We start from the raw sequence: 12,882 nt of genomic DNA on the forward strand, positions 1-12,882 counted from the left end.
TGTTCAGGTACACAACGTCTAATAACACCATCTACTCCTTCCTTATAAAGGTGAGGGTCATCCCAAAAGTAATGTCTCAAGTCAAAGAAGAATTTCTTCTTTTGTTGGTATGTGAAACTAGGTGGTATATATTTGGCAACGATATAGTTTGCATAATCAACATACCACGGTGCACTACGTGAAGTATTGATGACATTCAGTTGCTCATCAGGAAAGCTATCATCAATAGGTTGTGGGTCATCAAGAACATTCTCCAACCTAGACAAGTTAACTCCTACGGGGTTATCAGCACCCTTCCCGTCGACAACGTGCAAATCAAAATCTTGTAGCAAGAGAACCCATCTGATAAGTCTAGGTTTAGCGTCTTTCTTCTCCATGAGGTACTTAATAGCAGCATGATCAGTGTGAATAGTGACTTTGGAATCAACTATGTAAGACCTGAACTTTTCACATGCAAACACGACTGCTAAAAATTCCTTCTCCGTAGTAGCATAGTTTCTTTGGGCACTGTCTAGAGTTTTACTAGCATAGTGAATAACATTCAACTTCTTATCAACTCTTTGCCCTAGGATAGCACCAACAACATAATCACTAGCATCACACATGATTTATAAAGGTAAGTTCCAATCAGGTGGTCGAACAATAGGTGCAGTTATCAAAGCCTTCTTAAATATTTCGAAGGCTTCCTCACAATCATCGTCAAAAACAAAAGGAATATCATTTTGCAAGAGATTGGTAAGAGGCCTAGAACTCATAGAGAAGTCTTTAATGAACCTTCTATAGAAACCAACATGACCAAGGAAACTTATTATACCTTTGATATCTGTGGGGTATGGCATTTTCTCGATTGCATCAACCTTAGCCTTATCGTCTTCAATACCTATTTCAGAAATTTTATGTCCTAAGACGATGCCTTCACTAACCATAAAGTGGCACTTCTCCCAATTCAAGACAAGATTGGTGTCTTTACATCTCCGCAAGACTCGATCAAGGTTGTTGAGGCAATCATCAAAAGAAGACCCGTAAACGGAGAAGTCATCCATGAAAACCTCAACAATCTTTTCATAGAAGTCAGAGAATATAGCCATCATACATCTTTGAAAGGTGCAGGTGCATTACATAAGCCAAAATGCATACGTCTATAAGCAAAGGTACCGAAAGGGCAGGTGAAAGTGGTTTTATCCTGATCAGATTGTGCAACAGGTATTGGGGAGAAACTAGAATAACCGTCTAGAAAGCAGAAGTGTGTGTGATTAGACAGTCTTTCTAGCATTTGGTCGAAAAAAGGCAAAGGGTAATGATCTTTCCTAGTGGCTTTATTCAATTTCCTAAAATCAATCACCATCCTATAGCCAGTAATAATCCTCTGTGGGATCAATTCATCCTTATCATTAGGGACAACGGTAATGCATCCCTTCTTAGGGACGCAATGCACCGGACTCACCCAATCACTATGAGCAACAGGATAGATGATACCCGCTTCCAGGAGCTTTAGTATTTCTTTTCTCACTACTTCTTTCATCTTAGGATTTAATCTCCTTTGATGATCAACAACTGGTTTGGAATCAGGATCAGTTTTAATCTTGTGCTGGCATAGAGTGGGGCTAATGCCCTTAAGATCATCAAGAGTATATCTAATAGCAGCACGATGCTTTCTCTGAGTTCTTAGTAACTTCTTTTCTTCATGCTCTGAGAGGCTAGCACTAATAATAACAGGATATATCTCTTTTTCATCAAGATAAGCATACTTAAGAGTATGAGGCAACTGTTTAAGCTCGCACACAGGATCACCCTTTGGTGGGGGTGGATCCCCAAGCAGTTCAACAGGCAAATTATTCTTAAGGATAGGATATTGTTCTAAGACAGCCCTATCTATCTCATCCCTTTCATTCATATGCATATCATTTTCATGCTCAAGCAAGTATTGCTCTAAGGGATCAGTAGGAGGCACGGCAATAGAGGCTAGGGCAATAGTTACATCCCTACTAGGCAACTCTTTTTCATGAGGTTTTCTACCAAACATGGAGAAATTGAACTCGTGTGACACACCTTCAAAGCCAACAGTGATAGTTTGCTTCTCACAGTCAATATGAGCATTGACAGTATTGAGAAAAGGTCTACCAAATATGATGGGACAAAAGCTATCTTGTGCGGTAGCAAGAACGAGGAAATCACCAGGATACTTCGTTTTACCACACAAGACTTCAACATCCCTAACAATTCCCACAGGGCACATAGTATCTCTATTGGCAAGCTCAATAGTGACATCAATAGGCTCTATCTCAACAGGTGCAATCTCATCTTTGATTTCATCATATAAGGATTGAGGTATTGCACTAACACTAGCACCCACGTCACATAAACCATGATAACAATGATCTCCTATCTTAACAGAAACAACAGGCGTGCCAACTATAGGCCTATGTTTATCTCTAGCGTGAGGTTTAGAAATTCTAGCAGCATCTTCACAGAAGTGAATATTACGTCCCTCAACATCATCGGATAGGAGATCTTTGATAATAGCAATGCTAGGTTCAACTCTAATTTTCTCAGGGGGTGTAGGTGTTCTAATGTAGCCTCTACGTATCATAGTTGAACCTTTAGAATGATCCTTTATCCTAACAGGGAAAGGTGGTTTCTCAGTGTAAGCACTGGGAACAATAGGATCATTATAGGCAATGACTTTCTCTTCAACTGGATTGCTTTTAACTACATTGATTTATAAAGGAGGATGATATTTAAACCACTTCTCTTTGGGGAGATCAATATGAGCAGCAAATGATTCACACAATGAAGCTACTATCTCAGAGTCAAGTCCATACTTAGCGCTAAAATCACAAAAAGTATTTGTTTCAACAAAGGATTTAACGCAATCAAACTTGAAATTCATACCTGACTCCTTACCTCCATCAAGCTCCCAATCTTCAGAGTTGCATTTAATTCTCTCCAATAAATTCCATTTGAAGTCAATATCTCTCTTCGTAAAAGAACCGGTACAAGAAGTGTCAAGCATGGTGCGATCATCACGAGAAAGCCCAGCATAGAAGTTCTGAATGATAATTTCTCTCGAGAGCTCATGGTTGAGGCATGAATATAACATTGATTTAAGCCTCCAAAAAGCTTGAGCGATGCTTTCTCTGTCACGAGGCAAAAAATTATAAATATAATTCCGATCACGATGTATTAAATGCATAGGATAAAACTTTTGATGAAATTCCAATTTCAACCGATTGTAGTTCCATGATCCAGTATCATAACATAGCCTATACCATGTCAACGTCTTATCCCTAAAATATAAGGGAAAGACCTTCTTCTTAACCTCATCCTCGGGCAAACCTGCAAGCTTAAATAAACCACAAACTTCATCTACATAGAGTGTTGAACCCAATGAGGAGTAGAAGGATCTGACAAGTGGTTTTCAGCAAGGTAATATCTGCAAGCACTGAAATTATCGGTAACAAGTAGTTGTGTGGCAAGGTGATTCGTAGCAAGCAACAAGTAACAAAAGTAGCAACGGTGCAGCAAAGTGGCCCAATCCCTTTTGTAGCAAGGGACAAGCCTGGACAATGTCTTAAAGGAGAAAAATGCTCCCGAGGACACACGGGAATTTCTGTCATGCCAGTTTTCATCATCTTCATATGATTCGCGTTCGTTACTTTGATAGTTTGATATGTGGGTGGACCGGCGCTTGGGTACTGCCCTTACTTGGAAAAGCATCCCACTTATGATTAACCCCTCTCGCAAGCATCCGCAACTACGAAATAAGAATTAATACAAAGTCTAACCATAGCATTAAACTAGTGGATGCAAATCAACACCTTACGAAGCAACGCATAAACTAGGGTTTAAGCTTCTGTCACTCTAGCAACCCATCATCTACTTACTACTTCCCAATGCCTTCCTCTAGGCCCAAATAATGGTGAAGTGTTATGTCGTCGACGTTCACATAACACCACCAGAGGAAAAACAACATACAATACATCAAAATATCGAACGAATACCAAATTCACATGACTACTATTAGCATGACTTATCCCATGTCCTCAGGAACAAAAGTAACTACTCACAAAGCATAATCATATTCATGACCAGAGAGGTAATGAGTAGCATCAAGGATCTGAACATAAACTCTTCCACCAAATAATCCAACTAGCATCAACTACAAAGAGTAATTAACACTACTAGCAACCTTACAAGTACCAATCGGAGTCACGAGACAGAGATTGGGTACAAGAGATGAACTAGGGTTTGGTTATGAGATGGTGCTGATGAAGATGTTGATGGTGACGAGTCCCCTCCGATGAGAGGAGTGTTGGTGATGACGATGGCGACGATTTCCCCCTCCGGGAGGGAAGTTTCCCCGGCAGGATTGTCCTGCCGGAGCTCTAGATTGGTTATGGTCATGTTCCGCCTCGTGGCGGCGGCGAATCCTCCGAAAAGCTTCCTCCTGATTTTTTCCAGACCGAAACCCTTCTTGTAGCAAAAGGGGGAGCCAGAGGGCCCGCTGGGAGCCCACAAGCCCCCTAGGCACAGCCAGGAGGGCTAGCCGCGCCTAGCAGGCTTGTGGCCCCCTACTGGCGCCCCTCCGGTACTTCTTCGGTCCAGTATATTTATAAATCGCAAAAAAATCCACGTTGATTTTCACAGCTTTTGGAGTTGCGCAGAATAGGCATCTCAAACTTGCTCCTTTTTCAGGCCAGAATTCCAGTTGCCGGCATTCTCCCTCTTCATGTAAACCTTGAAAATAAGAGAGAAAAGGCATAAGTATTGTACTGTGAAGTGAAATAACAGCCCAAAAAGCAATAAATATGAACATGAAAGCATGATGCTAAATGGACGTATCAAGATCCATTCGATGTAATCACTTTGTGCGGTGTGTTTGTTGCGCATCTGATGAATTGTGATTTTATGATCAGATCTATCCTTATTTTATTTGAGTTCTTTGCTGATCTATTTTATGCATGATTTAGTATAGCCTTGTATTTCTTCTTTGAAGTTTTAGTTTGGTTTGGCCAACTAGGTTAGATCTTATTGCAATGGGAAGATGTGCTCGTTAATGGGTTCGATCTTGAGGTGTTCAGTCCTAGTAATAGAAGGGAGTTGATACGCATGTGTTGTTGCCATTAAGGATAACAAGTTGGGATGAATTCATATATGCTTTTGTCTTGACTACATCATGTCATCGTTCTTAATGCATTACTTCGTTCTTATGAAGTTAATACACTAGATGCATGCTGGATAGCGATTGATGTGTGAAGTAATTTTTTGCTTTTCTATCAATTGCCCAACAGTAATTTGTTTACCCACCGTTTGCTATTTTATTGAGAGAGATGCCACTAGTTAATCCTACGGCCCCCGGGTGTACTTTTATAATAAGATCAATCTCGTTTACTCATAAAAACTACCAAAAATACTTGCTACACTTTTTAATATTTTATTTTTTTATCAATCTATCATATATCATTTAATCTCGTTTCTTGACCGCCGAGAGATTGGCAACCTCTTGTTTGCGGTGGGTGCGAAGGTTTGTGTTGTGTGTGTAGGTGCCGGTGTTGCTTGGTTCTCCTACTAGATTGATGACCTTGGTTTCTTAAGTGAGGGAAATACTTACTCTACTGTGCTGCATCATCTTCTCCTCTTCGGGGATAAAAATCCAATGCAGTTTACAAGTAGCACCTCACTATGGAACAAGAAACTATCGGCGAGGTGAGAAAATCCAACTACTGTCTTAATTCACGCCCTCGCCCCTCGGTCTCTCCAAGAATCGACAGTCCTTTTCTTCCCCAACTCAGGTAGAAAACCCTCTTCCTCTCCCTCTCCAACCATACCACGTCCATGGTCACTACCCTCCTTCTTTCGTCGTCCGCCGATGAAGAGCGAGCATGAAGACGCGATGGAGGAGCCAGAGGCAACCATTGGAGCAGAGGAGTCTACTGCCATGGATGTTGCCACGGTTGGCGCATCTGATTCCGGTGTTGCGGTGACGGCTGGTAGTGCAACAAATATTGTGTGTGCTTCGGCAGCCATCGCACCCGTTGAGCTTTTGGTCAGCGAGCATGTGCAGGAGAAGGTCACGGAATATCTGGAGCGGGATAAGGCCAAGCGCAAGTGCGAGGTCCATAACGAAATCGAGAATGTGTTCGAGGATAACAAGATTAACGCACTTGACAAAGATTTTAGGAAAGGCAACGAGTTCGACGAGGAGGCCATCGACGAGCTCCCTGAGGTAGTACTATGTTTTTAACAGATTTGTTTTTCTTTTCAAGAACTCTATTTTTCATGGCATCAGATTTTTTCTTGTAAAGTAGATGAGCATCGATTTCATATGGCTGTATGGATGTAGGATTTTTGGGTTATATCATCGATTTGACTGTTCGATGGTGGTTTTTGAATCTGATTCATTTTGTGATTCCAATAGATAGAACAAAAGAAAAACACCCTAGTTTTGCTAGACCAAAAAATTCATTTTATGATTCCAATAGATGGAACAAAACCCCCCTTGTTTTAGTAGAACAGAAATTCATTTTCTGATTCGAATAGATAGAACAAAATCCCCCTTGTGTGTAACATATTCTGTAATAGATATATGAGTATAATAAAGCCATTTTCCGATTCCAATCGTAATTACTGATTTAACAAGTATCAAGTATCATGAAACCGAGCCACATCATCAAGTCATGCATGTGGTAATCATTTACTAGTTGGGAAGTACTATATCCATGCAACTATTCTACCGTCAATATTAATGCATGTCAACTATTTGTTGGTAGCCCTCTGAGAAGATAGTTGGCAGCCCTTTTGTACTATGTGGATAGTGCTATTACGTTGTGATGATTACTATTCATATGTACTTTTATAACATTTAATTTGAATATGATAGTAAAATAGATTAGATGAGTTCTTGTGTGTTTACTAATTCACACGAGGACGACATGGACGTGGATTATAGCATGGACAACACGCATAGGAAGAGCCGCTACACCCTGAAGCAGTTGAGAGCCGGCAAAGTTAAGTACCATTTCCATTGCAAGATTGGTTTCTGTTCTGTTCCAAGGTGATAGTTAACGACTTCGATAGCCTGATCTAGCATGCCTATGGTGTTGGTGATGGATCGGTTAGGAAGCATTAGGGAAGTACCTTGGCTAAACATGCGACCTTCAGGGTCTTCCTTATCAAGTATGTGAGGGGCAATGATACCTTCTACATCCCACCGGAGAAGAAGGCGAAGAAGTGATGCGCTACTTGCCTCCTACTCCTGCCCCGTAGCTTATATTATGTAAGTCTTTTGCTTGTTCGGCGATAAAACTTATGACCTATGGTGTGTGTGAACTTATGTGTTGCGGTGCTTAATCTGCCGTTTAACTTAAGTGTTTCATGCTACTTTGTTGACGTGCTCTAAGTTGTTACTACTACTTTGTTGATCCATGTTAAGAACTCTACTATCTTACGGTGTTCGGTGTTATGTTTGCCGTATTAATATGCCGTTTTAATATCGTACGGTGATGCATGTTAGGAAATCAACTACTATGACTATGTTAAGGTATACCTTCAATTGATTATGTTCAATTTATATTCCAAGATGTTCAAGCCATATCTATGACCAGTTATACCAGTAGAATTGAGTATGTATTATTTGTTGATGTAAGTAGATCATGCAAATTATTGCCAAAACTACCTATTCCTAGTTGAAGCTTTGTAATGAGGTTGCATTAGTTATTGCAAAAAATAGAGGATGCTCATGATTGCCAAAAATACCTATCGCATGTTTCTGATAAGAAATGAACATGTATAAATTGTTGCTAAAAGTAGAGCATGTACATGATTGCCACAAGTTCTATTGCCAGTCCACACAAGAGAACTGAGCATGTACATGATTGCCGGAAGTTATATTGCTAGTTCAAGAAAAAGAAGTGAGCATGTATTAGCCATTACCAAAAGTAGAGCACACACATCAGTGCCAAAATGTACCAATTGTCAGTTCCTAATAAGAACTGAGCATGTATGTTGCCAAAAGCAGAGCATGCAAATGAACACGAAATCCTAAAATATCACTTCTTTCCTAAGTGAGAACTGCATAAGCATAATTGAAAATTCCACTACATTTATGCATACCTAAACTATGGTCTTGAATGGGCTCATCAAAGTTGCTGATGGTTTGGGAGCTCACACTGACCGTGCTGATAATGAAGGCACACGTCGAGCTATGGTCTTCCAGTCTAATTTACGTTTGACATCTTGAATACTTTTTGTTTTTCATGCATCCCCTTCATCCATAATCTTCCTCGAGCGTCTTGTTTTTTATGCTTCCGCTTCATCGACATTCTTCGTCGGGTGTCCACATGGTATATTCCTTTTTGGGGAGATGGGTGTACCGAGATCCTTTGTGGAGTTTGATATGTCGTTTTTGTTGGAACCAGGATGATCGTTAATTATTTGTACGTCATCTTATGAAGCCTTAGCTTGGGCTACTTGCTGGACATCCTACGCCTCCTCCTATATAGTAGAGAGCGGTGTGTTAGTTCAAAACCATGAGAGATATGAAATAAAAGAAATATCCTTGGTGTAGTGCTAACTGTTATCGGGTACTTGTATGATTATAGGCGACGACCGTTGCGATTTTAATGCAGTAGGGTTATAACTATTTTCCAGCTGGTCGGTCAAAACTATTTTCTAGTTGAAAATATGTATCTTTGCCTACATTTGATAACCAGCACGTGTGTTAGCATAGCTTTGAAGCCAAACAAAGTTCAAAATTACTTTAGGCATTCAATCACCTGATTAAATGTATCGATTATTTCATCCCCGTTCCATGACAACATGTACTTGAGTGTGAACACCGCATAGAAAGTCCTGCAATGTTTAGTTCAAGATCAATAATCTTGTACATGTAGGCGAAAACTAATTTAGGAGGTCGTACATACCCGTCAGTCTGTTGTGGTATGTCCTCACAGCTTACTTTCTCCCATTCAACAAAATCGATGCTCTTAATTGGTGTTATCAAGCCATTCTTGACCACCGTGTCAACTGAATCGACTCCACCTATAGTACGACGAGTAATACAAAGGTTCACGGTATTTTGGGAGCTCATGTGCCATGTGTTGCAAAAGAGGCAGCAAGAGAACACTTACAAGAGAATCTTCCTTGTTCTTGTCACAATGTTCATTCAAGGAGTTCAAAATTTGTATCTCTTCTTTGTCAAAACTAAACATCATTAGCATCAAGTGGTTATTGTGTACATTCAACAGGACTTGCACCTGTAGTAAAATTTTGGTTGGCGTGTGATACGTCTCCAACGTATCTATAATTTTTTATGATTCCATGCTATTATCTTGTCAAACTTTGGATGTTTTGTATGCCTTTTATATCTTTTTTGGGACTAACTTATTAACTCAGTGCCAAGTGTCAGTTCCTGTTTTTCCGTGCTTTTGACCCTTTTCAGAGGAGAATTTGACACAGTGTCCAAACGGAATAAAACTCCCAAAAAGATTTTTTCCAGAAGAGAAGATACGCAGGGGACGTGAGAACCAAGGCAGAGGCCACAAGGGGAGGCCACAAGCCCCCTAGGCGCGGCCACGGGGGCTGCACCTAGCAGGCTTGTGGGCCCCCTGTGGCTCGTCTGCCCTACCTCTTCCGCCTATAAATTCCCAAAAAATACAAAACTACGCGAGAGATCCACGAAAATACTTTTCCGCCGCCGCAAGCTTCAATCTCCGCAAGATCCCATCTGGGGCACGTTCTGGTGCCCTGCCGGAGGGGGATTCGGATATGGAGGGCTTCTTCATCAACACCATGGCCTCTCCGATGATGCGTGAGTAGTTCACCATAGACCTTCGGGTCCATAGCTAGTAGCTAGATGGCTTCTTCTCTCTCTTGGATCTTCAATACAAAGTTCTCGATGATCTTCATGGAGATCTATCCGATGTAATCTTCTTTTGCGGTGTGTTTGTCGAGATTCGATGAATTGTGGATTTATGATCAGATTATCTATGAATCTTATTTGAGTTTCTTATGATCTCTTATATGCATGATTTCATATCCTTGTAATTCTCTTTGATTTGTGGGTTTTGTTTGGCCAACTTGATCTATGATTCTTGCAATGGGAGAACTGCTTGGTTTTGGGTTCATACCGTGTGGTGACCTCACCCAGTGACAGAAGGGGTAGCAAGGCACACATCATGTTGTTGCCATCAAGGGTAAAAAGATGGGGTTTACATCATTGGTTTGAGTTTATCCCTCTACATCATGTCATCTTGCTTAAGGCATAACTCTGTTCGTCATGAACTCAATACACTAGATGCATGCTGGATAGCGGTCGATGTGTGGAGTAATAGTAGTAGATACAGAAAGTATCGGTCTACTTGTCTCGGACGTGATGCCTATATGTATGATCATTGCCTTAGATATCGTCATGACTTTGCGCGGTTCTATGAAATGCTCGACAGTAATTTGTTCACCCACCATAATATTTGCTATTTTGAGAGAAGCCTCTAGTGAACACTATGGCCCCCGGGTCTACTTCACATCTTATTTTCAGCCTTACACTTTTACTTCATTGCACTTTCCGCCTTCAGATCTCACTTTGCAATCAATCTTGAAGGGATTGACAACCCCTTTATACCGTTGGGTGCAAGCTTGTTTGTGTTTGCGCAGGTACTCTGGACACTTGGCTTGATTCTCCTACTGGATTGATACCTTGGTTCTCAAAACTGAGGGAAATACTTACTGCTACTGTGCTGCATCACCCTTTCCTCTTCAAGGGAAAAATCAACGCAAGCTCAAGAGGTAGCAGTGTGACAACCGAAATGTTTGGTGTACATTACGTAAAGGAACTATGAAAGTGAGGAAAACACGTACCTTTTGGCGTCCTACAAATTTTCCTGCCACACGAGCAACCCACGAGGCTCCACGTCCCTCAGGAACCACCCCCTTTAATCGTAACAACTTATTGGTTTTGTTGGGGGATATGATTGACATAGTATTATTCTCAATTTGGCTAATGCGAGGATATGCCATAATAACCTACCAAGTTTTCAATCATACAATAATACGATAATAGTTTCAACAATTGATGTGGACTGGAGTACAAGGTGTTTACAACATCATAAATGTATTCGGGGTAAAATTTGCTTCAGTTTTTCATCCGTGAGGGAAATGTCTCCGATTATAGCTACTTCAACAGGGTTGTACGATGCGTGGATGAAAAGGGCTGCCTCTCAGTCCTGATCTGTCAACTTGTAATAATCGTTGGAGTTAACCATGGTTCCTCCATGTTTTGTATCATGTGTCTTGCACTTCATGGAGTCGAAGTCCCTGCCATGGATTCGATAACCCTAGGAGTTGCTGCGAATGAATTGAACACATTGACTTGTTCCTACAAAAAAAGTTCGTTCATCATAAGTTTGTTAATTTTAGGTCATAAGGTGATGGGCCATAATGATCACTAGCATGCCTGCTTTCTGTGACACTGAGTGTCATCTTCTCTTAAATTGGTTTTAAATTCCTATGGAAAAGCAAACTATAATGAATATGGAGGAACATATTAATTACAAACTATAATTGTTGGAAATATGCCCTAGTGGAAATAATAAAATAGTTCTTATTATATTTTCTATTTCAAGATAATCGTTTATTATCCGTGCTATAATTGTATTGAGTGGAAACATAAATACATGTGTGGATACATAGACATAATACTGTACCTAGTAAGCCTCTAGTTGGTTGGGTCGTTGATCAAAGATGGTTAAGGTTTCCTAGCCATAGACAAGTGTTGTCATATGATAACGGGATCACATCATTAGGAGAATGATGTGATGGACAAGATCCAAACTATAAACGTAGCATGTGATCGTGTTATTTTGTTTCTATTGTTTTCTGCATGTTAAGTATACATTCCTATGACCATGAGATCATGTAACTCACTCCCATTGTAGGAATACCTTGTGTGTATCAAATGTCGCAACGTTACTGGATCACTATAAAGGTGCTCTACACGTATCTCCGAAGGGTCCGTTGAGTTGGCATGGATCAAGACTGGGATTTGTCACTCTGTGTGATGGAGAGGTATCTTGGGGCCCAATCAGTAATACAACATCACAAACAAGCCTTGCAAGCAATGTGACTAAAGAGTTAGCCACAGGATCTTGTATTACAAAACAAGTAAAGAGACTTGCCGGTAATGAGATTGAAATAGGTATTGCGATACCGACGATCGAATCTTGGGCAAGTAACATGTCGAAGGACAAAGGGAATGATATACGGGATTGTGTGTATCCTTGACATAGAGGGTCAACCGATAACATCTTCATAGAATATGTAGGATCCAATGTGGACGTCGAGGTCCCTCTATTGGATATTGACCGGAGAATGTCTCGGTCATGTCTACATAGTTCTCGAACCCGCAGGGTCTGCACACTTAAGGTACAGTGACATTTTCGGTATAGCTGATTTATTGATGTTGGTGACCAAAGGTTGTTCGGAGTCCCAGATGAGATCGGGATGTCACGAGGGTTTCCGTAATGGTGCGGAGACGAAGATTGATATATAGGAAGTATCCATTTGGTTTCCGGAAAGTTTTCGGGCATTACCAGTAAAGTACCGGGAATGATGAATGGGTTTCAAAGTTCTAACAGGAGGGGCCACTCACCCGGGAGAAGACCTAAAGGGGCCCAAGGGTGGCGCACCAACCCCTAGTGGGCTGCTGGCCAGCCCAAGAGGGCCTAGGTCGGCCGAAGTGGAGAAAAAGGCAGGGAAAGGAGGCCAACCCGATTTTGGGAAGGAGGACTCCTCCTTCCAAGTGGAGTTGGAGGAGGACTCCTCCCTCTTGCGCCGGCCGAAACCCTAGGGTTTCCCTAGGGCGCCGCCACCTTCCTCCCTCCTATATAT

This window comes from Hordeum vulgare, chromosome 4H, assembly GCF_904849725.1.
Source record: "Hordeum vulgare subsp. vulgare chromosome 4H, MorexV3_pseudomolecules_assembly, whole genome shotgun sequence".
NCBI lineage: Eukaryota > Viridiplantae > Streptophyta > Magnoliopsida > Poales > Poaceae > Hordeum > Hordeum vulgare.